Source organism: Rhipicephalus sanguineus, chromosome 11 (assembly GCF_013339695.2).
Source record: "Rhipicephalus sanguineus isolate Rsan-2018 chromosome 11, BIME_Rsan_1.4, whole genome shotgun sequence".
Classification (NCBI taxonomy): Eukaryota; Metazoa; Arthropoda; class Arachnida; order Ixodida; family Ixodidae; genus Rhipicephalus; species Rhipicephalus sanguineus.
This window is the reverse complement of record NC_051186.1, coordinates 80,414,921-80,441,867: the sequence shown is the minus strand read 5'-3', so window position 1 is coordinate 80,441,867 and position 26,947 is coordinate 80,414,921. Positions and strand designations below refer to the sequence as shown.

Genomic DNA, 26,947 nt, shown 5'->3' with positions numbered 1-26,947 from the left:
TTGCCCAATTTCTGTGACACGCACCGGCCAGGAGCAGCGTGATTCTCCGTAGGGATTTTCCGCTAACCTCAGCCTTAAACAGTTGCGCTGTTAATATTGCTGTGCTTTATGCACTTTTTTTCCTCGAAAAGCTAGAAGTGTTCTTTTCTATAGTCAGATACAAGCATACGTCGGCAAAGAGGCGAAGCTCACTCAAACTCCCTCAAAAAGTAAACTTTGCGCTTAGGGCTCACTCGGACTCGGACTCAGAATTTCCCTCAGCCGTACTCACTCGGGCTGAAACCCACCAAAATATTACTCAGCCGAACTCACTCAGACTCATACTCGCGGCTTGGTCCGAGTTTGAGCGAGTCGGAGTGAGTCGGCTCATGAGTGAGTTTTCCTACCTATATAACTGAAGAGGTCACGCCCAGATGACGGAAGCGCGGCAGCCGATCATCTAATGCGCTCGGCTATGTTATCCGAAGGTGGAGTTACCGGCTGTCCGGCTCCTGACGTCAGTGTGGAGCGCGCGCCCATTGGGACAAGCTTGTGTGAATCTGCTTTTGAGGCGGAAATGCCGCAGACTTCTAATCCGACTTATATTGCGGGTCTAAGCTGACAAGGTGATTTTGAACCGCTTGGTTTACGAACCGCTCACCCAAAGCACTGTACTGGCCCGCTTTTCGATCTTCATCTGTCGAAATGCTGCCAGCGAGGTCAGAAACTTCGTGCGAAGTATAGTGCAACTCCACAGAGCCAAGAAGCCGCCGAGCAGATCGAGCATAGGAGTGCGTGAAAGCAATGAGTTCCAATACATATCTTTTCCTGCAATTCACTTACTTCTTATTTCTCTGTTGCTTGAATTTCAACTCTCGAAACATTATCTCACATTTGTTTTCTCGGGGACCTGTGCCACCGTTTAAGATTCCTGTCTCTTTCTGCTGGGACTTGAATCGGCAGGGCCCACACCCCTCCCTCTTCTTCTACAACAAAAATAGCCGGCTCATTTGGAGCATTTCGGCTTTCTTCGGGCTACTTTATGCACTTATTCCGCTATTCGAATGCGGACGAGATGGAGCAAGCCACTTATTGTGAAGGGAGAGAGAATTAGACGGTACAATGACGGCTGCTATAGTCGGATACAACTTTAGGAGTCAGAGTCATTTCCTCCTCAAAGGCGGATAAACACAAGCCTGCACCAATGGGCGCACACTCGGGACTGACGTCATCAGCGGGCGGCTGGTGGCTCCGCCTTCGGAGAACATCGGCGCGTGCATGAGCGGGACTGTTTCTTTAGTCGCGGAGGCGATCGGCTGCCGCGCTTCGGTCGTCTGGGCGGGGCTTCTCCTGACTTCTTAAATTGTATCCGACTATAGACACGTTCGCTACGCTGGCTCGAGAGGCACCCTTCGTTCGAATACTTCATGCGAATACAAAATGAAAAGTAGAAGCCACCGCTTTCAACTACAGTGCGGGGCAGCAGCTTTGAAAGCGAGGCAGCGGAGAAGTCCGCCGTGCACACCCACGTACGTTCGCCGGGCTCCTGTAAGGAAATGCCGAGAGCTGGTTTCGGCGGGGAAACTTGAGCTGTGTAACTACAGCGTTGCAGCCTCGCTAGTGGAAGTCTGTTAACCTGCCACTGTGACTGCCGCTGATGCTAATGGCGCAGTGGCTGAAACCAAGAGCAACATAACTTACTTTGTGCTTGTCTTCGAGAAGATATCGCCATACTAGTCAACCCGATGCACTCTGGCAGGAATAAACGCAAAACGCTGGGTGTCTAAAGGGGACTTAACGGAAATTCCAAGCACACATCCAAATTTTTATTAGGAGCTGAGCAAAAGCGTATAGAGACACGACACAATTCGGTGTACGCCAGCGTAGCAGTGATGATCACGAAGTGATAAAATTAACATACGTAGAAAAACAATAGTCTCGTTTCATCCCACGCTAATAAGTGGCGGAGTATTTTTCTTTAGCTTATAAAATACAAATAATGACAAAATAGATAAAGATACAGGGGAAGAAAGGGCATAAAATGTACGTGCACTTCCAGCTAAATCATTTAATTGTCGACAATTTTGGAGCGATTAGGTTTCACTCGAGCTGGTTAGGATTGGCGATATAGTCGCGCGAAACTATCATTGTCATAAGCAGCAAATGGCGCTATCATACACCGCGAGACCTTGTCCCTGGTGCTTTGTCAACCAACACTCTTAATCGTGTAGTCGTCTTTAGGTTGACGACAAACGGCATCCATGACATCAGGTGGTGACACAGGCACTCGTCGTACGATGAGAACCGGTTCCTGCCGGACAGGCACAGCTGGCGGAACTCCTGGCAAGTGAGCGTGTACGGAACGCACGACGCGCGACCAGTTGCTGCAGTGCGGCGACGGAACAGGAAACACGCATCGGTTCGGAATGTTACCTGCGTAAGCGCCAAAGAACAATGGCGTCAGTGGCGGTCGGCCCTCTGGTGTCACAATTTCGCGACACATTAAATCTGAACTCCAAAATCCGAATGGAACGCTTAAGCAAGAGAAAGGCTTATTGTGTGGCCATGTGCGATTATCCGACAAAATACGTCGGCATGTAATCTCTGTATTATGTTCGGTACACAATATTGTAATTGTTGCTTAATTCACGCTGCGGATGTGCAACCGAAAGTAATAATTTGCGCAGTAGTCACTGCCTTAAATGGTCCCATAGATGCTGAGTGGTTCATCTGCCATGTCAGTGTCTGCTCCATAATACCTGAATAGTATTATCTCGTCCAATACTCTTGTGCATAGTTAGCTCTTGCGCTGAGAAAGACAAAACGAGGACAAAAAAGTCGCAGAAGTTCGCTAAGAAATGCTTCGCATTTAAAAACGGAGACACGTTGGAAACGGGTGGCGCGCAACCCACATCTGGTTTATTCGTCTCGGATCAAGATTAGCAATCGGGTGGAAGGAATGAAGGTGAAAAGCCAATGCCTTTTCTGCGACATACTGAGGCAATTAACCCGATGTCCTGTAGGGCAGACCGCACGTTGGAGTGGCGGAAAGACGGGCTGGCGTTTCGTCCTGCGTCACAAGCACTGCTTGGGAGCGAGCCCCCCCCCCCCCCCCCCCCCCCCCAGTGTAAGAAAAATACTCCCACGGTGTAAGAAAAAAGTGTTTGTCTTACACCGCGGGAGCGAGCAAACGAATCGAACACCGCGGCAGTTTGTCCGCTTTGTTTATTGGGCGTGCCGCTTTGGCGCCGCCGAAAGACGACCCGCGCATCCCGCGTGCTGTGTTCTGGCTTCGTTTACACTGCTCTTCAGTGAGGCGCCTGGGATCTCCGCATGACCAAGGTTCAACTCTGCCCAGTTGCCGAGCAGAGTTCGCATGAAAAGGTATTGGAATCGGCTCCCTATATGAACATCTAAGGTTTCAAGCCCACGCTGTTTGCTGCGCCATGTGTTCTAGTCCGCTTATGGACGACACGTGTATCCTACGTGGTGTGTGCGTGCGTTTACCCAGCTCCAGGCGCGTAGGCAGAAATTTTTTTTCGGGGGGGGGGGGGGGGGGGGGAGGGGGTGAACATGCACGGGCGTAGCCACTGCCCAGCGTTCCCGGTTATGCGACCCTCGCATGGCGAAGCTTATTCTCTGCGGAAGTGGTATGTGAGGGGGAGGCGTCTCGGAAAGAGGCTCTCGCATCCGAGGGGTGTTGATCCGAGGCAAGAACTTGCTGGTTCACGCAAGCAGACCGAACTGCAAAGTGTAGACCCTTTTTAAACCTATATCAGTCGCAGCCTTCATTATTATTTCTTTTTGCGCCTGTTTATCACAGGCCAGAGGGCAATCGCTTGTAAGAAGAAACGTCCTACAATAAACTGTTCCGCCTAAACAAGGTCGTCCTTTGTATAAGCAGAGCTGTTGTCAGGCGCCTGCCTTCAAATTAGGACAGAAATTTGACATTTTGTTTCATACCGCCTACCTTGGGTGAGCTTTTCGGCACTCTTGGGGGGGAGGGGTGGCAAAGGGGGGCAGGGGAGAATTCTGGGAGGGGGGGCTCCAGCCCCCCCGTGTCCCCACTGGCGCCACCCCTGGATTAGCGGTGTAGCTGAAGTAATGAGCGTGTTGTTCGCGGTGCCCATTTGATTCTCATTATTTCGCCAGTGTCACTTATTGTCCCGCGTCACTGGGAGAAGTAACACAGGTTGCCGTTTTGCAGTGCGCCTTCGACGCTCTCACTATTTTGCTCGCGTCACACAGCCACATCCAGTGAGCGACGGGCGCAAGCGCGTCCGCCGCTGACACCAACGTGATTCTCTTTTAAAAACAAAAAATACGGCTCCTCCGGAGCAGTAACGTTAATTCAGAAATAATAATTTAAAAAAAGAAAGAAAAAACATTTCCGAAGGCAGGGCTCGAAACTGCGCAAAATGGCACCACCGCCGTTCAGATCTCAGCACATTAACCCTCTGCGCCACGGAAGCTTTATTTTTTTTTTTTTTAAACAAGAACCCCACCATAAACCTAATCGGATATTTAAGTCCCCACCAACAACCTCTACAGATATCTCAACTCCTCCCCTTGAGCATTATGTGTGATTGCACTCGCATTTTATCAAGGCTACAGAGTAAGAGAAAAAAAAAAATACGCTTGAAAAAGAATATAAGCAGGGGCGTAGTCGGGGGGGAGGGGGGAGGTTTTAGACCCCCTCCCCCCCCCGGAAAATTTCAGTTTTGCTTGCGTATATATACCTACACATACAAACGCACGCAAGAACATACACAAAGTAAGATTGAACCCCCCCCCCCTTCCCCCCGAAAAAATTTCTGGCTATGACCCTGATAAGAAGCGTGCAGGACAAGATGCAATACAACGGTGCTCCACTGAAAACAAGACCGTGCCCCAACTACTCACGCCTACCCATGATGTGGGGGGCGCGGACGTCCTCCTGACGTTGACATCTCTGGCAGTGCTGGGTCCCGAGTCGGTTGGCGTACTTCTCTCTCGATCTCAACAATCTGAGCTGCAATGCGACGCAGACGAGCTTCCATGACGTCGAGCTCCCCGTTGATCATCCTCAACTCGTGGCTATGGTTACAAGTTGGAGGGATGGGCTCTGTAGGGTCATCCAGAGGAGCATTTGCTCCCCTTTCGGGGGAGCGAGAGGATTCACTGTCAGCCATCGTATCTTACAGGCGCAACGACCACGATTGGTCACTCTAACCACGATAGCTAACAAGCACGGAGGAAGGAATACTGAGCAGAGGCTGTCCGTCACATTTTTTTGAAGCCGCAAGTGGGGGAGGGTAGAGGGATCCTCCTCGCAAGGCTGGTCACATTTCGGCTCGCTTGCGCATGCGCAACTGGCGCCGCGGTGAGCGAGGAGCCAACACTACCAACACCCTCTGTGTGTTGGTCGAGCTCGGTCGCGTCGGGCCCACCGGGCCGCCGCCAACTGACAGACGAGCCTGAAAAGTGAAACTTTTGTGCCGATCAATAACAAACGTGCTACGATGCTCGCTTATAGCGTGTCTGGGTGCCACTCGCAGCCTCATTACGGCCCATATTGTGCTTCTCCGATAAATTTCAATCTTTGCACTTCTTGTTTAATCAGCTGAATCCAAGAAATCAACGATATAACTCGGCAGGATAATCGCCGCGGACAGCCATAGAGTTAATATACTCGGACAGCTCGGTTTTTTTTTTTTTCTTCTTTTTGCAGAAACGGTAAGTTCGGGGTACGCAACATAATGCAACAGTGACATCTGAATTGGTCTTGCTACGCAGGAAGATGATGCGCCTCCGAATTATCCTTTGACCGTGTGTGTCATTACACGTTCGGACGAATGCCGTGCTTGGCACTCGAGCCAAGCAGAACGGGTCGGTCGACTGCGACCTCATCGAAAAAAAATTGGCCGCAGAGACAGTTCCCGAGCACAATACGTAAGTAGGATGCGAACAATTCAAACAGCTTCGCAAAATCGCCTTACTGTGTCAGGCACGTCTTTAATTCTTGACGCTGGAAGCTTCGGTGAGCACACCAGGCCAATGCTTTCCAATCGACTATTGTGACCGTTGTACACGGGAACGAATTACCGCCGCCTCTCGCATTAAGAGTCGTCAGCGCTGTCGTTCTTGACTTGGAATTCTCCAGCTCCGAGGGACGCAATAGCACAGGGCAGAACGAGAACAGCTAAGCTGCGTCGCCAACCATTTGCGGAGAAGCTGTCGCGGGCTTCCAAAACAACTGTTTTCGACGGCAAGCAAAATGAACTAAACACACAAGCGTTAAAGGGACTCTAAAAAGAAACAATGAATCGGTTTAGATTGATGAAGTGTACTTTGAGAATTATAATGTCGTTAATTTAAACATCATAGGTCTATTAAAAATTAAAAAGGATAAAATGAAGTTCAAAGTTTTATTTTTTAATTTCGCGCCAAGATCTCCACGCGTGACGTCACGGATTTGAAAGTGTATTTATCGCATTTTGGCGTCATTGGCACAACAAAATTTTCTCGAACTTGGTATGTTAACTCTATGGCACCTCAGAGGACAGTGTACTTCATTTTTACCGTTTAGGAACTACGTAGGCCCTAGTAGGCGCCGTCAAAATATGTGACGTCACGGCGAATGGTGCGGAAATTTCACGGTGGCGTCGCCACCCACATTTTCTTGTTGCGCGATTTCTCGCTTACTAAGCGTCTTCTCGCAGCAAGCGTAGCGTTTTTGGTATCGTGAAAGAGTAGTTTACTAATACGAGAAAAATCGTTTTACTCTGTAGTGTTCCTTTAAAACCAACGCTCACAGTAGGGGTCCAACACGTTGCGCATCATGTGCGAAATGTAACGACTGCATAAATATGCGAATTCGCAGCTCCAGCCGGCTCTTGTCAACAACGCGGTCATATGGATGGTGGCGCAAACCATAGAGATTCCTATAAATACACTAGAGGGAACTCTGGCGCTAGTGTCTATGACAGCTCCACTAAGACTCAGCCGAACTCTCAGACTCGGACTCATTTCTCAGACCTACTGGCTCATTTCTGATTTCTCTATTGCTTGAATTCCAACTCTCAAAACATTATTTCATATTTGTTTTCTTGGGGACGTGTGCCGCCGCCTAATATTTCTGTCTATTTGCGGTAGCACTTGAAGTAATCGGCATGACCCTTCCCCTTTTCTTGGACCACAAAAATAACCCGCTCATTTCGAGTATTTCGACTTTCGTCAGTCTACTTTATGCACTTATCCTGCTATTCCAGTGTGGACGGGATCGGGTAAGCTACTTCTGATCGAGTAAAGCAACAATTTGACGGCGACGTGTTTTCATCGAACAGGCCTGACAGTTGACTAAACAAGTTGGCTACGCTGGCTGGCTCGGGAGGCATTCTTCCTTCGAGCATTGCCGAACGTTTCACGTGAGTACAAAATGGAAAGTATAACCCGCCGTTTGACACGCGAGCACGGTGCAGCAGCTTTGTGACCGAGGAAAGTGGAGGAGTCGGTCGGAACTCTGTTGACCGGCCTTTTGTAGCTACCACTGATGCTAATGGGGCAGTGGCTGGCACCAGCAGCATCTTCATTTCATGACGTTGTGCTTGTCTTCGAGAGGTAATCGCCATAATAATCAGTTCGCTGCACGCTGGCGGGAATAAGCGTAAAATGTTAGGTGCCTGAACGTGACTTAATGGAAGTGCCAACGACACATCCAGAGTTTTATCAGGGGCTCAGCAAAAGTACAGACACGACACAGTTCGGTGTAGGTTAGTAAAGCAATAATGATCACGAAGCGATAAAATTAAGATGCGTAGAAAAAGCGATCGTCTCGTTTCATCTCACGCTAATAACTGGCGAAGTTTTTTTTTTTTTTTTTTGCTTAGGGAAACGAGTTATAATGGCAACATATATAAAGATACAGGGCAAGAAAAAGTCAGGAAATGAACGTGTACTTCCAGCTAATTCAGCTAGAAGATTCGCACCTTTTAATATCGTCGACAAAATAACACTTGGGGCACTCGGGCTCGTTACGATTGGCGATGCAGTAGCACGAAACTATCATTGTCAATTTGTCATAAGCAGCAAATGGCGCTATCATACACCGCGAGACCTTGTTCCTGGTGCTTTGTCAACCAACACTGTTAATCGTGTAGTCGTGTTTAGGTTGACGACAAACGGCATCGTTGATATCAGGTGGTGACGCAGGCGCGCAGGCACTCGTCGTACGATGAGAACCGGTTCCTACCGGACAGGCACAACTGGCGGAACTCCTGGCAAGTGAGCGTGTACGCGTTGTAGAACCAACGCACGACGCGCGACCAGTTGCTGCAGTGCGGCGACGGAACCGGGAACACGCATTGGGTCGAAATGTTGCCTGCGTAAGCGTCGAAAGACAATGGCGTCGGTGGCGGTCGGCCCTCTGGTGTCAATTTCGCGACACACTGAATCTAAACTCCAGAATCCGAATGAAAGGCTCATTGTGAAGCCGTGTGCGATTATTCGACAAAATGCGTCGGCATGTTTATTAGTACCTCAAGGGTCCCGAGGGACATTACATGAGGGGTGGGCAAGAAAACATGATAGATAAAAAGAAAGCAAAAGAGCAGAAACAGCACCAACAATAACAAAAAAATAAAAACAGCAGTAGATCACATTTACAAGGATAAAATATGGCTTTTTACTGCAGTTTTAAATTGGGCAAACTGAGATGACATGGCGATGTGGGCGGGAAGGTCGTTCCAGTCTGGCGCAGTCTGCAGGAAATATGACTTCTGGAAGGTCTTTGTTTTAGAACGTACAGGATAGACGGCGTTGGGGTGAGAATGACGCGGTGTCTGATGTGCAGGTGTGATGAATGCACTGCCTGGTGGCAAGGAATGGAAGAACTTATGATACAGGCACAAACATGAAACTTTGCGGCGAGTGGCAAGATGAGGAAGGTTAAGTTGAGATTTGACTGCTGACACACTTATGTTAGTTGAGTAATTCGTGATAATGAATCTGGAAGCACGGTTCTGGGTGGATTCGAGCATAGTAGAAAGGTTAGCTTGATGAGGATCAAAAATGGCATTAGCATCCTCAAGTTTAGGCCTTACGAGTGTTTTATAAGCTATTAGTTTAGTAGAAGAAGGTGCCGAGGCAAAGTTGCGACGAAGGTATCCGAGAACTCGATTAGCAGAGTTATAGTAATGCTAATGATGTGTTGTGACCATGTTAAATCATATGAGATATGAACACCTAAGTATTTGGTAGTGTTAGCAGCGGCTACGGGGTATTGTGTAGAGTGTAAGTGTTAGCGATGTAGTTTTTACGTCGATGAAAAGTCATTGCAAAAGTTTTGTTGATATTTAGGGTAGGGGTGTGCGAATATCAAATTTTTCGAATACGAATCGAATACGAATATCCACCTTCGAATATCGAATCGAATATCGAATATCAAAGGAAAAATGCCTCCACAGTAACAATATTTTATTTAACATGTAGCTATTTGAAAAAAAAAAAAACATCAACAGCCTGACTGGTAACACAACATACACTGCTATCTCCAGAACACAATGTCCAGGCTAGCACAATGCACATCACAACACAAGAAAATATCACGGCACAATGAAAGTAATGACTAGATGTTATCATGAATAAATACGAGTTGCTCCACATGATCAGGCAGCAGGCGCTCCCTTCTAACAGAGACAACCCCCACACCCCACCCCCGCCACTGAAAAGGCACGCTCGCTTGGAACAGAAGGGGCTGGTATAGGGAGTTACATGCGGCAAAGCTTTGCATGACTGGGGTATCTGAAGGTGCCTACAGTCCGCCACCAGTCACGTGGGTCACTGTCTTTCTTCAGAAGTGGTCCCGCATAGTGAACGAGTGGTAGTGCGGCACGTTACGGCCGCATAATATTGAAAATGTACGGTTACATGATCGCCAACAGCACTGCACGTCGGAGATGCACCAGCAATAAATCATACGTATTGGGGCGCTCGTCGCAGGCAGATATCGTGCCTCCGTGTACTTACGATGTTTATCGCTCCTCTCGGCAATGTTTTTAGCTATACGAACGCAGCAGAAATGTGGAAGACGAGTTATTTTATGCATGATAATCGAATCGCATATTCGAATTTTACGAATATTCGAAGTTATCGAATATTCGAAACTTTTCGAATATACGTTTTTCGAATTGAATACGAATATTCGAAGTTATCGAATATTCGAAACTTTTCGAATATACGTTTTTCGAATTGAATACGAATATTTCGAATGTAATATTCGACGAATATACGAAACTTTCGAATATTCACACACCCCTAATTTAGGGACATCAACCAGTCTTTACACCATTCCTGTATAGTGTTAAGATCTGTCTGTAAAACGGAAGAATGTAAGATATTAGTTACAGGGTGATACAGCACGCAATCATCAGCGAATAATCTAATATTAGAGTTGATGTTACATGGCAAGTCGTTAATGTAAATTGAAAAGAGGGGGGGGGGGGGGGAGGGGCTAGTACCGTACCTTGTGGAACGCCAGAGTGAACACGAGAGAGGGGAGATTTGCAGGAGTTAGCAACAACGAACTGCCTGCGATGGGTTAAGAATTCGCGAATCCAGTTGAGCACGGTGGGGTCTAAGTTCAGGCATGAAAGTTTAAGCAGTAAGTGACGATGGGAAACCTTATCAAATGCTTTTTCGAAATCAAGAAATATGGCATCAACGGGGATATTTTAGATGCGAAGTATCTTAAGGTCGAGCTCAATCCGGCGGTGGTGGTGGTGGTGGTGTGCGGCGTGGCCACCCTTACTGCGCATGCGCATACCCTCTCCACACACCTCCTCTCCACTCACCCTCTCCCCTTCCCCTCTCCACTTTCCCTCCTCACTTCCCCTCTCCACTTTCCCTCTCCCATTCCACTCTCCACTTTCCCTCTCCACTTCCCTCTCCACTTTCCCTCTCCCCTCCCCCTCTCCCATACCCCTCTCCCCTCCCTCTTTCCACTCTTCCTCTGAAACGCGGGCTAGACATGCCGAAATTCTCTCCTGCGCAACGCCGCGATGAGCTCGAGCGCATGCGCGTCCCCTCCCCTTCTCTCTCCTCTCCTACGCTGCCCCCCTCTCGCCCGCCTGTCGACCGCGTTCCCCGCTCGCCCTGTAAGAATTAACGGCCAGGCTAGATCAAAGATACGACGCGCGTAGCGTCCCTCTTCGCGTTCCACGACGCGAGGTCGGTAGCATGCCCAACGAACGCCAACGGAACGCGATCGTGCAAGTGCTCCGGCTTCGCATTGCCTCATGGTCCCCTTTAGCGGGAGATGGTGTAATTTTTTATCAAGGTGCGAGTGAATTTCATGCAGGAAGAGGGCTAGTTGAGTTTCACAAGAATGACCGCGACGAAAACCATGCTGCCTGGGATGGAAAAAATTGTTAGCAGACAAAAAAAAAAAACGCGCTACATCAGAGTGCACGATATGCTCCATTATTTTGCAACAGACACTGGTGATGGATATGGGACGGTAAATGTTAGGAGACGACCGACTACCTTTCTTGAAGACAGGGACGACCTTCCCGATCCGCCAGTCCTCTGGTACAGAACCTGTATCTAGTGATTGCTGAAATATTAGCGATAATATAACACTGGTTACATGTTTAGTGTTTTTGAGCACCTTGGTATTGATACCGTCAGTTCCAGCAGCTGACCAATTTTTTAAGTTCTCGATGACATGAACAATGCCACTTGGGCTGAAGGTAATACAATTCATGAGCGAATGCGCGTAGGACGGAAATGAAGGAAGGTTCTGAGTGGTTTCAGGGGTGAAAACTGAGCAAAAGGTATTGTTTAGTACAATAGCGACATCCTCTTTGGCAGTTGGACAACCATTAGGATCGATTAGTGAAATGTCATCCGTCTCTCCGGGTTTTATAGTTTTCCAAAACCGTTTAAAATTGCTGCGCAGCAAAGAAGGTAGCGTGGTTCCGTAAAAGTGACTTTTGGCTTGCGTGATTGAAGTTGCATAATCTTCAGCTACAGTGAAGTATCTCGCCTAAGCAGTGTTAGAACTGGAACGCTTAGCAGATCTGAATAATCTTTTTTCTTATTGTTGAGCTTCTTTAGTTTACCGTTAAACCACGGGGACTGTGCTCGCTCTTTAACAGTAATGGTGGGGACATATTTTGCGGTTAGACGTAACATCTCATTTTCAAACATTGACCAGTTAGTTTCAATAGAGCGCGAGTGATAATGATTTTCGAATTCATCACAAAAGACAGCTAGCTCATCAGCCGTAGAAGCGTAGTCACCTCTGTCGTACATTGTCAGAGTTTTTAAAGTTTTCTTGCTTTTCTTTATATAACTGGACAAGGTACCATGAGCAATACAGTGATCACTAAGTGGTGGAAGATAAGTCAGTGAGGAACAGATGTCGGCGTGTGTTGTAAATAGTAGATCGAGAATGTTTGAAGAATGATTTGAAATGCGTGTTGGCTCAGTGACTAGTTGAGATAGGCCGAATGTAAGACATGTGTTCAGGAAATCACTTTGTGATCTCTGTATTGCATGTGTTCGGTACATAATATTGTAAATCTTCCTTAACATTCAAAGAATTTCACGCTGCGGATGTGCAACCGAAGGTAATAATTTGTGCAGTAGTAACTGCTTTACATGATCCCATGGATGCTAAGTGGTACATCTGCCATGTCAGTGTCCGCTCCATAACACCTGAATAGTTTTCTCTCGTGCAAAATTCTCGTCCATAGTTAGCTCTTGCGCTGAGTACTACGGAATGAAGACAAAAACTGCGGGGACGAGTTGGAAACGGGTGGTGCGCAAACACTGGTTTATTCAACTGGTTTATTCGTATCCTGCGACGTCTCACATAAAAATTTACAATTACATGGCGGGAGTGGAGGTGAGATGCGAATAGCACACATATCAAACAAATGTGGCGTTTTTTTTCGAAATGGGCTAAATCCAGAAAACGAAACTAGCTCAAATATTGCTCCATTGGCAAGTACATTCTCTCATCTTTCCTCTAAAAGAGAGATCGGAACGAAATGAGTCAAATACCAACAGCTACGTGTGCTCACAGATCCCGTTTCAAAACGAAATTGAGCCAGATCCATGCGCTGTATGGATCGAAATGAGTCAAATCCAGTATGCCGATAGTAGAGCGCTTCGGCGATCACGTGATTTGGCGAACGTGGAAGCCTCCGTGTGATTTCCCGCCTAGTCTGACTACTCTGCCTGTTTTCTGGGTGTTTGTGCAAGTTTTCTTTTTTTTTGCCCTTTCGGAGCTGGATTATCATGGATTCTGATGGAAGTGAAGAGATCGGCGAGAGATCGGTCCCGAGACGTCGACGACATCGTGAACAGAAGCAATGTCGACGCCGACGAAGCAAGAATGTGCCACTGCCCGAATTTCAATGAAGTTTTTTCAAGAATACCGCATTGAATTCCATGTCTCAATTCGAAATGAGCCAAATCCAAAGTTATCATGCTAATAATGGTGAAATCCGCTGCATATTTTTTAATTGATTGTGGCCAGAAACTTCCCCTAGCCGACATGTACAACATATCATAGAATAGCTTTGACAGCGTTGTATTTAGTTTGCATAGCAAACTTTTGCCGTTTTCTCAAATTCTCTTTGAATGGATTTGACCCATTTCGAAAAAAAACGCCTCAAATATAAAAGACAGCAGCTGATGCCTTCATGAGCCAGGTAAAATGAACGCAGAATAGTGTGGATCGCGTTCTAGGAATTTAATTTCTGCATGAGTAAGCTGTAACGAGGGCGTGCTGATGAATTAGTCGTTTGCTGCTGTGATGAACAGGGCTTCTTTGAGCTACAAGACGTGTTTGTTAGCGCCGCGTGTAAGCAACCAGGTGCTAACAAAGCCTTCTTTTCGTCGATTTTAATTTCTGCACATTTATGTCACAGTTACCGCAGATAACATCCCATATACTTTCCTTAGCTCACTTGTCTGTTAGTTCTCATTAATGTTGTGTCTAACAAGGAAAAACGAGCCCTTAAAGTTCCCCTTCGGTTAACCAAGTGAGTGTACTAATATAATGTACGCAGCTACGAAAACAAACCACATCTGAGGGCACATCTCATAGCGATGTCACACTGGCACTTTTGATCGCGATCAAGGTCAATCAGGATTAAGCTCGATCCGGATCAGATGCTGCTACACTGTCACATTTAATCGCGATCAGGCCTGACCACGATCTGGCTTTCAGACCACGATTTGACTGGCGTATGTGCCAAACTCGATCCGGATAAGCTGTGATCGCGATCGAAAGTGCTCGCGTGACCCCGGTAACAGGTATCCCTGGGCTTATCGGGTTTCGTATGATCAAACACGGTTAAATGAGCACAGAATACTGCTTTTGCGACAACAGCATTTCCTTGCAGACACAACAGCCACTCACCGAAGCAGGTGTTCTGGCAGTCGAGGAGACTCGGAAACACAAAGTGCCACCCGTGGCATTGATGCGTCTGCTGGCAGCCACTTGTACCCGCGGGGATGTAAGTGTCCACGAGGTCGGTGGCAGTGCAGGGCGCCAGTCGCAACCTTCGGCATTCGCGAGGTGCCAGGACTGCACACAAAGGCGTTGTGCATAACCGCTCATCCACTGCAGCTTTATAGCCGCGGTGAAGTGCTTAAAGCGCAGAACAAAGAGTCAGCGACCTCACCCAGGGGTTTATGAGAGTTCCGACTCAAGCGCGATTAGCTGAGGCGGGGAACAATATTACTTGGAGGAGGCAGTATTGAAATGAAGTATTGCACTGCAAAAACTGTCCTTTAGATTCCTTCAGATCCACGAACAAGATCTACGTAGAACTTACAGATGGCTCTCATTATATGGAAATAGGGAGTACATATTCGTAACTGCCAACGGACATATTGCTTTATTTTCATTTAGGGAGAGAGTGTTCTAGAGCACTAAAGAAAAAGAAAGTCCTAAAATTCCTAAAGTCGAAAAGTCTTAAAGTTGACTGCGCTGTTAAGTTATTTTCCAACCAAAGACCGTCACGTGGCTACTTTTCTTGCGATAGCAATTATATCGGCACTCTCAACGGGTTTTTGTCGTCGCCGTCATGTTCAGTATAAAGTCCAAATTGATAACATCCCACCGCGCATCGTAGGTTCTACCCGTGAGTAAAGCTCGCGAGCAGCGGCGACGATAGCGGCTGATGCAGAGATCAAACGAGCTGGCCTATCTGCGTCACTCGGAGGGCGCATGCGATAACATCCCCCCGCGTGTTAGACCTGCCGTCGATGCTGCTCAAGCAGAAACGAAACGCCCCGCCCGTCATGAATGAGCATGGAGGGAGGCGAGGGGGGGGGGGTGCTTGAGCAGCAACTGCGAACTTTGATCCTAAAAGCGCGTTCACGATCGCTTGCGCGCTCGCTATCTCGCAGGCATCAGCAAACGGCTCGTATACTCTTTTACGCGCGCTCTCAACGCGAAGAGACTGCGAAAAGCGCACCTCTCCCTGGAGCGGCCGTATTATCTTACACCAACGTTTTGTATAGTTACGCGAGATCGGATCCAAAACAGTTAGCTGCCAGCCTTCCTTCGTATAACATTACAATTTGTTGCCTTTGCATTCATTGCTTCGAGCTTGCGGTGAAACTGTGATCTTTTTTTCTTCAGACACGATGCGTTTACAGAAGGCCTGGGGAGCGTGCAACTACCACTGTTCTCTATGTGAGCGGTTTAAATCTTTAACCTTTTTTTCAGGTCAACCGAGAGTGGTTAAATTTGTTGCTTTGTGCATGTTACCCTCGCGAGCAACGAGGGTAGACAATATTTTGCTGCCGTCCTGACATACTGGCAGACTGTCTGCGTCTGTTTGCCGCGAAGTAGGCATGTGCGAATATTCGAGCACTAGGAATGTTCGAAGGAATATTATAGTATTCGAATTCGCTTCGACACGAATTTAAGGTTCCGAAATTTCAAAGTATTCATAATGAACGAATAGGCGTATATTGGATGGCATGTAACCCACCTGTGAAGGTGGTTTCACTGCAGCCTGAAAATGCAATGCCGTGAAAGCACCTAACCAACAAAATTGCGCAATGCCGCGAAGCCCCACTTCAAGGTTAAATTAACATATTACTCCGACATAGATTAATCATTTTCAGGGCCGTAACCAGAAATCTTTTTCGGGGGGGAGGGGGGAGGGGTTCAACCATACTTTATGTATGTTCGTGCGTGTGTTTGTATGTGTGCGTGAATATATGCGCAAGCAAAATTGAAAAATTTCGAGGGGGGGGGGGGGTTGAAACCCCCAACCCTCTTCTTGGCTACGCCCCTGATCATTTTTTAAGTTTAAAAGCTTGTTATACGGGCTTATATGTTATAATATGTTATATGTATAGTAACTTTATAGTGTGACGTATTTTATCGGTTATAACTTGCATCTTACTGAAATTGAAATTCTGCTACTATTTGATGCTACTAAACGCCACTAAACGTAGCGTTTAGTAGCGTAGCGCTTAGTTTAGTAGCGTTTACTTGCAGCAAAAAGAAGGACAGTCGCACATGCCTCGTTCCAATTAAAAAAAAAACGCTGTGCAGGTTAGTTGGGCCTCGACAATATTTATGCTAATTTTTTTTTATATAATGTGTGATGCATACTATTCGAACTATTCGATTCAAAATTATTCGAGGTAATCACTGTTCGCTTCGAACCTAAAATAAATTTGCTTTTCGGACATCCCTACCGCGAAGGCTTCTGTGCGGCCTTCCACGGTGCCTAATAGACAAGGACACAAGGAACATGCGGCGCTGCTTCGTATTGGTGAAAGGCGTCCCTTTATGAAAGCCTCCTTTCGGGACTGTGGCACGGGAGTACAAACCGGTTCGCCGAAAATTAAAGGGGGGAGGGGGTAAGGGCACCGGTACCCTGTTTTTCTTAGATCCGACCCTGGAATTTTCGTGGTTGTTGCAATTTCATTCCGAGCTGCGTCTTGAGAGGTTCGTGCATGCTCGCGTGCGACTGCAAATCTTTCTAGCCTCTCCAACGCAACATGCCTAAAAAGAAAAAGACAACCTGTTCCATGACGTTATGCAAAAGAACTCGTGCAATGAAAAGGCATCGATTCTCATTCAGAGCTTCTACGGATCCAGTATGCCTGCAAGAGTGGGCGTGAAACATCAAGGGAGGTCCCTCATGTGTACATAAATTTCATTTGACTGTTCGCTGATTCTTACTTTTAATTAATTATTTTTCTTTTTTATATGCACCTATCTTTTCCTTTCACTGTTTGCATTCTGCGCGAAAATATCTGTCTTTGCGCCTGTTCATTTTATTTTTGTTCTTGATGTAACCGCTATAATTGTCAATGAATATTTCAATCATTGTACTCAAACATTACTGCGTGAAAAAGAATGTTAATCAACTAGAACGGAAACCCCGAATTTCCTACATGTTTGTTCTCTACGCCAGCATGTGCCGTTCAGAAGAAGCTAATCTGCCCGCATAGTCTCCAGAGTTTTCTTTTCTTCGTTTTACAATTTATCAGCGCCATGTGTGGCCTACACGACGAGCTTATACCGCAACAAAAAGCTTGGCTTCAACGGGAAACTCCACAGAGCGCAGGCTCACACGCGCGAAAGCACGCCAGCGAGCGGCAGCGCCGTCTGCACGCTGGATCGCGCAATCTTTCCACCTGGCAGGCGCGCTCACGACACTAAGGAGACCTTCCTAGCCCGTATAGTTCTGCGTTCGTGTGATCGTCGTGCCGAGTTTTGTGCGGTCGACTTTTAACGCGCTGCCTCGCATTGTGTGTATTGTGTGTTGTATTTCGTGGTTACTGACGTAAGCGCAAGTATACGCGCTACCAGGCAAATAGTCACCAGATGCCGACCGTGCGACTTGAATCTCTGCGACTGCTTTGTTCGGTGTGACCGACGGACGCGATTCATAGTTTTGAAGAACACCTTCAAATGTTTCCGCACGTCAGTGAGTAGCAGCGCCGCAATCCTTTGTCGACGACGCGTTCTGTCGCCCTGGAAAATGCTTTGACGCTCGGGGACGGCCGGTAGCTCGGCGATTCCTCGCTTGGCGCACCATTGGAAACCGGCGGTCATCTAGCAGTGTACGCTGCCAGCGTATTTTTTATTGCCAGAGGTAAGTGAACGTTACGCTTCGTACATTATGAGTTATTGTTATTGTAGTACGCCTTGTCGCCGAAGAAAATCGCATAACGTGTTGGTAGTGTATGCGGTTGTAGTTGTGAGGATTCTGCTCGCGCGTGACATTTGTCAAGAACGTAGTCGGTAGTGTTATAAAGTTTTGGTAATTAGCTCGCTTGCACGCACTGCTCTACGCTAATATTTGCTGAAAGGAGACAACATTTTTGTCAGGCTCACCATTGTCATGCGTTTTATGCATGTCTCTCGACAAATTACTTGGAGTAACGCCGTGAAACCGAAGCTTCAACATCCATTTCGTTCGCACGAGCTCTGAAGGAATAATCATCAGCCACCGTGTGAATCGTGAATCGGTACAGTGGGAGAAATATAGTGTATTTAGGGATGTTTTCTTTAGGCGTGCATTTTATTTGTCATTATGTAACGTGACCCTCAAAAGCGTTAGGTTAGCATTCTTGGACATTGCTTATCATCTTTCAAGCAATAGATAACATAGATTTGCTAAAAATGCAATTTCTGCAGCATGACATTGTATTTTGTTCAATTGGTTTGCCCCATTTTTATCCTTTATGCACGTTCACCTAATTTGACAAGCCGTACTTTCAGCTGAATTTTCAATTGCTTTTAGCACTATATGTGCGTCCGTGTATTGAAGTCCCACCTCTCATCGCATAATAATAGCTTGTGAAGAACGACGCTTGTCTTGAATTAGCCATTTATCAGAGCTCTTCCTCCCTCCTCAAAGGGCAAGGTGCTGCTGGCACACCTGGTTCGGCTTTTCTTAACCTTTTTTTTTTAATGCTGAAGTTTTTTGCAACGTACTGCAGGTAGCAAACAGCAGTGCCTCGACAAACAGTGGAGTGCTGACCATGCAGTCCAGAAGGTGGCTGAGGCAAGTATGCTATAGGAGGTGCTTATTCAGGCAGAAGAAATAAGCATCTGTAGCCAACGTAAAGGTAATGTACAAAGTTCCATTTAATGAAGAAGAATCTTGTTTTGAGCTAGTCATGTCGAAGGGAAACAATGAGCGCTAGATAAATGAGATGGAAATGCAGAGTAACAATGTTATGTATGCCAGCAACCAACTTAAGTTTATTCATGCAAAAGGGTTATTTCCAACTGGTTCATTTAGGGAAGAGCCCACAGTTTCCACGAATGGGCATACTTGGTAGCCGTTGCACAACCTGTTACTGTGTTTTCGCACTCATTATTATGTGCCACTTACTCTTGTGACGTTCCACCAAGGTGAAATTACTTCACATAAACAGCAGCGAGAAGGCTCTTGCTAGCCAGTTCAATTAAGACAGCGTTACCGTAGCTTTTAGTTCCAGTAAACCAGCTAAGCTGTATAGAAGAGCGTACTTCATGTTTGTCACCATGGACAGTGCATTTGCCTGGGAACATGGCTTAGTTTTGCAAAGGAAAATGTTGCCTTTCTGTAAAACGTGGTACTGGGAAATGGCATTGTGCCAGAAATATTAAGTTTTATGACTTCTTGCAGCACGCATTGTTGTACAGGGATGTTAGCGTTTTCATAAATGCAATAGAATATAGCGGCCCACTTTAAAATTTATAACTTCATGATTTCAGTATCTGGGACAGACTTTACTGTATACGGTTTGTTTCTGGAAAGCTTCAACCTATCTTGCAATTCTTCAAGGCCAATACTGAATTTGCTGTGTACATTTGGCTGCACATTCTCATCACTTATGCTAAACAACAGGCTTGAGTGATGTGTGGAATTCCTGTCAATCAATTTTATTGATTACCTCGGACGATCTACTCTGCTTCCCACAGTTATTGGGTGCTTTGTGTGCATGTGCTATGCATGCTAGAAATGAAAACAGGGAATGCAGCTGGCAGCATCAACGAGTACAATGCCCATAGGCTATTATGAGGTGCGAAATGTTGCCACTGCTAGAATTTACATTATGTGTGCATGGTACAGCTGATTGTGTAATTTAGCACTTTCCAGCTACGCAGTTGGAGCAGATGTCGATCATGTTTATTGTGGTATGGCACGGCCCACCAAGTTCGTGCATTCTGCATACCAGGAAACCTGACACGAAGCAACGTATTGCTGTGATGGCAGCTAAGTGAGAACGAATGAGTTTGTCTTCTCTGTACATTTGTCAATATCATTACACAGGCTTGTTAAGTGCATTCAAGCGGCTTTAGCAATGCACTTGCAGCTACAGAGCCAGTAAAGGCAGCCAATTTCATCATCAGAGTTCACTCTGCAAATCCCACTTTCCATAAAGGGCATTGTTTTGTGATAGCTTAAGGTCAAAACTTGCTCAATTAAACACTTCTGGTGTCTGACATTACATGAATTATGATAATTGTTATATCTCATGTGAAATTATGCCATTGTTTTTTTTTTCATATTCTTACTTTGCATACACACTTTACGACTGCACCCTCCCCAACCGAATCTTTACTAGTGCTACATTCTGTTATGGGTGAAAACAATTATTGAACTAAAAACCAGGCCAAGGAAAGCAGTATGATGCCCTGTAATGTAGGAGGATGCCGCTATTGCAGTGTTTAGTCTAGAGCTGAATTTAATGAGAGAGGGCAGCAATGTAGGTCATCTGTGGATATTTGCAGACCATAATTGTGTTGTGGTCATTTTGTTATCGCAGGAAGCATCTTCAAAAAGCAGTGCTACAAGGATGTGAGCAGCAGTTTCCCTTCAACGAACGGGTCAAATTCATGGAAGCCACGTGCCTGCTGCTTCTGGCCTACACAAACATGCAGCCACCATAGTAAAGTTCTTGCAAAGGTGTGAGACATCCCTATGCTGCATGGATTGAGCATGTTAATTGCCTGTTTTTATAGCTTATAGTAATATGTCTGCAAGTGTACTTCCTTCTAGTGTATATTTACATTCTCTTAAAGGGCCAGTCAGCAAGCTCCGACTTCTTTTTTTTACACCTCCCAAACAAGCTCGCTAATTCGTACAGAGGGCCGCAGGAATCACATTGTCCGAATGTCAGACACTCCACTTCTAAAAACAATAACCGCACCTCCTCTTCAGCGCTTTACCAGTCCTCTTTGCTAGCGAAGTGGTGTAATGTTGCCTATGAGCAACATTAAGTAACGCTGACTGTTTAATAGTCCTCTGCAATACGAAACGGCATTTTGGCTTTGTGATGATGCAGTATCTGTGGTTGTCACAAGAGTTGCGAATTGGTTTATCTCGCCAGTGCTTTACTGTGCTTCCTCACCGCACCGCTCTGGCACAGTGGCACACCGAGGAAGCCCCTCTTCAGGACGGTCAGGCTGAGCGAGAAACTGAAACCAGCTGGAATGTTCGTTCTATCCCCCGTGGCTTCATTATTACACCACTTAATGAAAAAATTCATGTGACAACATGTTCACGTTGTACAAGCGTGCAGTTGTCACAAATTTTAGACTCCGGGGTTGTTTAGGGGCCCTTTAGCCTTAAATTATGAATGGTAAATTCACACGTCACGTGGTTTTCTTGCTTTATTTTTTGCAATGCTGATTTTTAAAATAGCATGTCAGCTTCTGTGAGTGGTAATTTATACATTTATCATAAAAACATCCTGCTATATTCAACAAGTGTTATTATAGATTTTTCATGGCACCAGAGCACCTGCTTTTTGCCGTGTGGCAGCTACATGGAAGTTCATTGCTATGCTGCTTTGTTAACTGATATCTTTTCAATCAATGCGTTTCACAGTCCAGGGTGTTTGGTGTATTTGCATCTTGATGTGTTTAATGTCATACAAGTGATGGATTTTTCTGTCTTCTAGTGTTTACTTTGCAGCTATTTAAGTGTGGTTTTCAGGGGCATATCTAGACAGAAACATCATTCTGCTAAGCTTTGGTTCGAAAAGAGACGCTGAACAGGAGTTCCTTAGGTGCATGCCCTGAGCACCAGCCCTTTGGATACAGAAATATCTAAACTGCATAATGTCTGCAGCTCCTTGCTTAATTGCATGTCTTTCTTCAACCTACAGCTCTTTCCATAATCCTTAACATTAACCTACATTACCAAGTGAACATCCCCCGCTGCAATACAGTGGTTATAATGGTCAGCTGCTGATCTGAACTGTGCGGGTTCGATCCTTGATGGAGTGGTTGCACTTTCGGTGGAGGTGCAAATCCTAGAGGTTCCTGTGCTTTTAATTTCACGTTTACATACAGAACCCCATTGTTATTATTACATCAGCAAGTGGACAGAGTGGTAATTCTAGATTGTATACATATTTAGTATAACAGACAGCTGAGCTGGTTGGTAGGTATTCATGTTAAAAGGCAGGCATGCAAACAGGACACAAGAGAGAAACCAAGACACCACTAACGCCAACTGGAAAGGTGGACAGTGGCACAAAATAAAGTAGACACAGAAACTTATCTGTGCATGCCCAGGCAAGAGGCGATACCTATCAATCTGGCACGTGCGATAGTCTACGTGAGAGATAACTGCTCAAGCATTTGATTTCTTCTTTATGCTAGTAATCGACGGTTGGCTCTCTTGTGCACTGCCATTATCGATATGCCAGGCCTCGACAATTGGACGCATTTCTTCATTCATGTGCTTGTACAAAACTGCATTCATCGAATTTTGGCGTGCATTTACGTTCTCAACAATGTAAAGGTAGATTAGGTGATGAGCCTCCAGTTAGTGATCTCAGCGTTTTAGGTGTCCTTGACTCTCTTGTGTCCATGTTTGCATGCCCCTCTTTTTAACATGTATTCATATAGTGCGTAAGAGAAATAGGTTATCTAGTGAGTTATTTGGAAAGTAAGTTTAGGGCGAACACCAATATAGCAGTGTAAATTAAATTTAGCGATGAATGCATCGGGCCTGGATTAGGAAACAATATAATGGCGAAATATAGCCGTTTGCTCTTTGCTTATACTTGTCTCAGTTTCTTGTCTCGTATGCTTTGACAATGACCAGGTGTCGTGTTGGATGCTACCTATTGGTTATGAGCTATACATAGACAAAGCAGAGGCTGTTTGGATGCTTTCTAAACAGCTACCTCATGGGGAGAGAAAAGTTCATTTGGTTATGTGAGGCATGCTAAAAAAAAGTCGACTTGTTTCTGATGTTTTTGTTTTCCTGGCAGACATTCTACACGAACTTGCCCAAAGGCGGAAGGAAGGCACGCACAGATGGACGCACAGAAATCATGGGGCTGCCGTAGAAGCTGTGAATGAGCATTAACCTGTGAGTATGTGTCTTAAACATTTTGCTGAAGCCTGGCTGAACATTCTTATCGATGCTTTGTATTCCCTGATTTGTAGTGCAATATTGTTACACCCTGTTGCTTTCACAACAGAGCTCATTAGTCTGGTACATAGGCCCAAAAGTTCGACCTAACTGACCAAATTGCGGCAGCCAGTTGTTTCCACAAGTAAATTGCAATAGTGTAAAAAAACGCCAATAGACGGAGCAACTAAGAAAAGGAAGACACAAACCAGTGCTGTTGTCTCGTGTGCTCAGTCCTTCTTCTGCACTGTTTTTGTTTACAGCTCTGTCCATACCCAACACAAACAAGCATCCATTTTAGCGTATGTAGTAGTCCATGCTACATACACTTTGTAAGTTCTCCAACGGCAGGATTACCGGAATATCTGTATTGTGAAGTCAATCTAAAGTGCATGCTCTGTTTCGTGTAGACCGGTGTGCATCTCACCACTGAGAGGGAAAGGCAGCTGTGTTTTAATATTTTTAGCCGTATAGCTCGTGATATGGAATTGGAGCTGTGACAGCAACACTTGTATAGGGGGTGAGTCTACTAAATTTATGTAGACTGTGTGCATCCACCATTGTGATGGCAAATTCAGCTGTGTTTTAATATTTTAGCCAGTATAGCTCGTGAATGGTTTGCTGTGACAGCAACACTTTTAGAGGGGCGAGTTACTAATTATTGTGTATTTTCGATGTTTGCATGTTATAAAAACATAGCTGGTTAAAATTAGTCCAGATTTTACGCTATTTTTAACATATGACTTCCGTACTGTTCGAAGGCATTGAACCATATGAAATGCTTTGTGCCTTTGTGTGTGTGCCGAAGGTTAGGAGTCATTATACTAGAGATAGATAAAAATAGGTCAGAGGTTAAAGTAAATTTTTCGCAATCAACTTCTTGTGGGCAGTTATTCAGAGCAGGGTTTTGAAGTAATTTAGCAATACAAGCAGATTAGTGCTTCATTTTAGTGTCTGACAGTGCACACTGTTTTATTTTAGTACCTATTTGGGTCATTTCACGCCAGTGTGCCAGGTCGTTTTTTGACCATTTCCAATATTTTGTAAAACTGGTGCTGTTATGTTTCAGTGTGGGAAGTAGTCATTCAAGCGTTATTTTCGGGGAAAGAATTGCATGATGCAGCAAAGACCTTTCAAACTTCGCATGCAGAAATGAAGCTGTGTCAGGCAAATTAATTGACACATGGTTATTGCGTCGAGCTATTACTACAAAGCATTTGTTTCTTTAACATAGTCACCAATCTTTCATGACTATGATAGTCGAATTTATTTGATTTCAATTTATGCTATTTGCAGTCGTGAGGAAACATTGCAAAATGCACCATTTTTAAGTATATTGTAAAAAGACTGAATGTTTCATGTGAAATATATTCACAGTATGCGTTCAGTGCATATACCAAGGTTGAAAATGCTGCTGGCAAAAAGAAGCAAAAATGTCTTCAAATTGGCACTTGGAAGAAGTAGTGTTTGAACCCATATTGCGGCTCTCTTTCACTGTGTAGCAATCCCAGCTAAAAATGTTGCCTACACATCATAGTGTGCTTCTCCTCGTGCGATAATTTAGACAAAGTTTTTAAGGTGTAATATTATCTTCAAGCGAAAAATAATTTTTTCAATGAAAAATAACAAGGCTGTGGGAAGTTTCTTGGAGCTTTGCCTTCACTGCACAGCACATCATTGTTCTTGCATGGTATTTCAGACAGAAGTATTGCTTAAATCTGCAACATTTAGACTTGCACTATATGAGCACAGGGGCACCCGCGTGAATCCTGTGCCAATGTGCTGTGCAGCGAAGGTCAAGGAACGAGACTCTGTGCAGGCTAGGGATTATTCACTTCAGTAAATTTTTCCTTGCTTACCAAGCAGTATATATTTTTTTTAAATGGAATATAAATTGCCAGCAAAGTATACCACACAATAATGTCTTGGCGACATTTCTGTTGGAATGCTACATAGCAAAAGCTAAGCTGCAATAGGGTCAAAAGTGGGTCAAAAGCTATTTTTTCCGACTGTTACAGTTTGGGTGGAACGTTTTCTGATTATTTGTTTTTATAGTAGTTTTTGATACAAAGTGGATATCTATTTACTTATTTATTATACTTGACAATACTGCTGACACCAGTAAGCAGTATTGCAAAGTGGGCTACAGTGATAAGTTACACATAAAATGATCTTGCTAAGCAAAAACAGGAGCATAACATATAAAAAACAACACAGATAAACCAAGAACATCTATACACCGTCTTAAGGAAAATGATAAGGGAACAGCACAAAATACAAAGGCAATGAACTTTGGAATCAACCTTCGGTATTCCATACGAAAGAATTAGTCTTTCTCTGATAAATGTTAACATTAGAACTTCAGCATTTTGCAGTGTTTCCTTATGGCTGAAAAAATGTAACTTGAAATGCAAATTAGTAAACTATTTTAGCCATGAAACACTGCCACCTTCAGATTAAAGAAAGAAATATTCTGCATTAAAACGGGAACAAACAGCGCTGGACACGGGACGAAGAAAGAACAATAGACGAGGTGCTGTCGCCTTCGTCTACCTTTTTTTTCCGTCCCGTGCCCAGCGCTGTTTGTTCCCGTTGTAACATGTACTAACCAGCCCAGTTAGGTGCTATCCTGAAATATTTTGCTCTAATTGCTCAAAGCAATAACTTTGTATAAGTTCTTGCATGACGCAGTTTCACATCTGTAGATGGATGGATGCTATGTGTGTTCCCTTTAAAGCGAAGCATTGACATGCAAGTGGCCAAGCTCAATTTTTGAATTGGCTTAATGCCTTTCCTACCTGAATTAAATTTCTTTCCTTAAAAAAACTTATAAGGTAGCTTATTTTTCGGCATTGTACAAAGACCCTGCAAGTTTGTTTTTGGCTGTTCTCGCTGCTTTTCCACTACCATCCTCCATCTGTCTTTTACTGATTTCTCTTGTGGATGTGTTCATCTTTATCAAGCTTTCTCTAAGCCTAGGGCTTCATGAGAGCTAGTTCCCAACACGTACATGGGTGGACATTTTTACATTTATTTAAAAGGTGGTCCGTCATTTCCATATCTCTCTCACAATCAGTGCATGTGACGCCTACTTACTGGATCTCACTTTATGACTGCATATTCTAAGACAAGATTAACTCGCTTCAGACATTGCACTAGCTTATCATATGCTTCCCTCCTTACTTCGTCCTTATTCTTGCGATAGTTACTCAGAGCTTTTCATTTTTAGTATTTGCTATCCATTAAATCATCTCCACCTCTCTGACATGCCCTAACGCTTATCGTGCATAAAGTTTAATGCATGCTCTCAGCATCACGAAATTTCGTCCTGGAAATTAGCACTTGACTACAGGTAATCTTTTTAGCAGCATGATCTTTTTCAACAGCAAGGAGTTCGTTAAAAAACCACCTTTTATACTTAAAATGGGGATATTCCATAAATTCCAACCTCGTTTATTAAAGTTAACCTCTTTCAATCCTTACGCTTGTTCTTTGTGTTGTGCTTGCCTCATGGTTTGCAGTCTTTTGGATCTGGTATATTAAAGATTGAATAGCCGTCACCTGCTTATGACACT

At 45.0% G+C, this 26,947-nt stretch overlaps 1 protein-coding gene and 1 long non-coding RNA gene across 12 annotated transcripts in view; one reads left to right on the top strand and one right to left on the bottom strand.

Annotated features, from left to right (window-relative positions):
• Nucleotides 1–26,947, bottom strand: part of LOC119375196 (GRB10-interacting GYF protein 2) — a 676,837-nt gene that overhangs the window by 493,013 nt on the left and 156,877 nt on the right. The window lies entirely within an intron of this gene.
• LOC125760367 (uncharacterized) lies at nt 17,725–23,392 on the top strand. The gene is made up of 4 exons (XR_007417937.1): nt 17,725–18,101; nt 18,952–19,080; nt 20,770–20,909; nt 23,230–23,392. It is a non-coding gene; the product is annotated as an uncharacterized LOC125760367 (long non-coding RNA).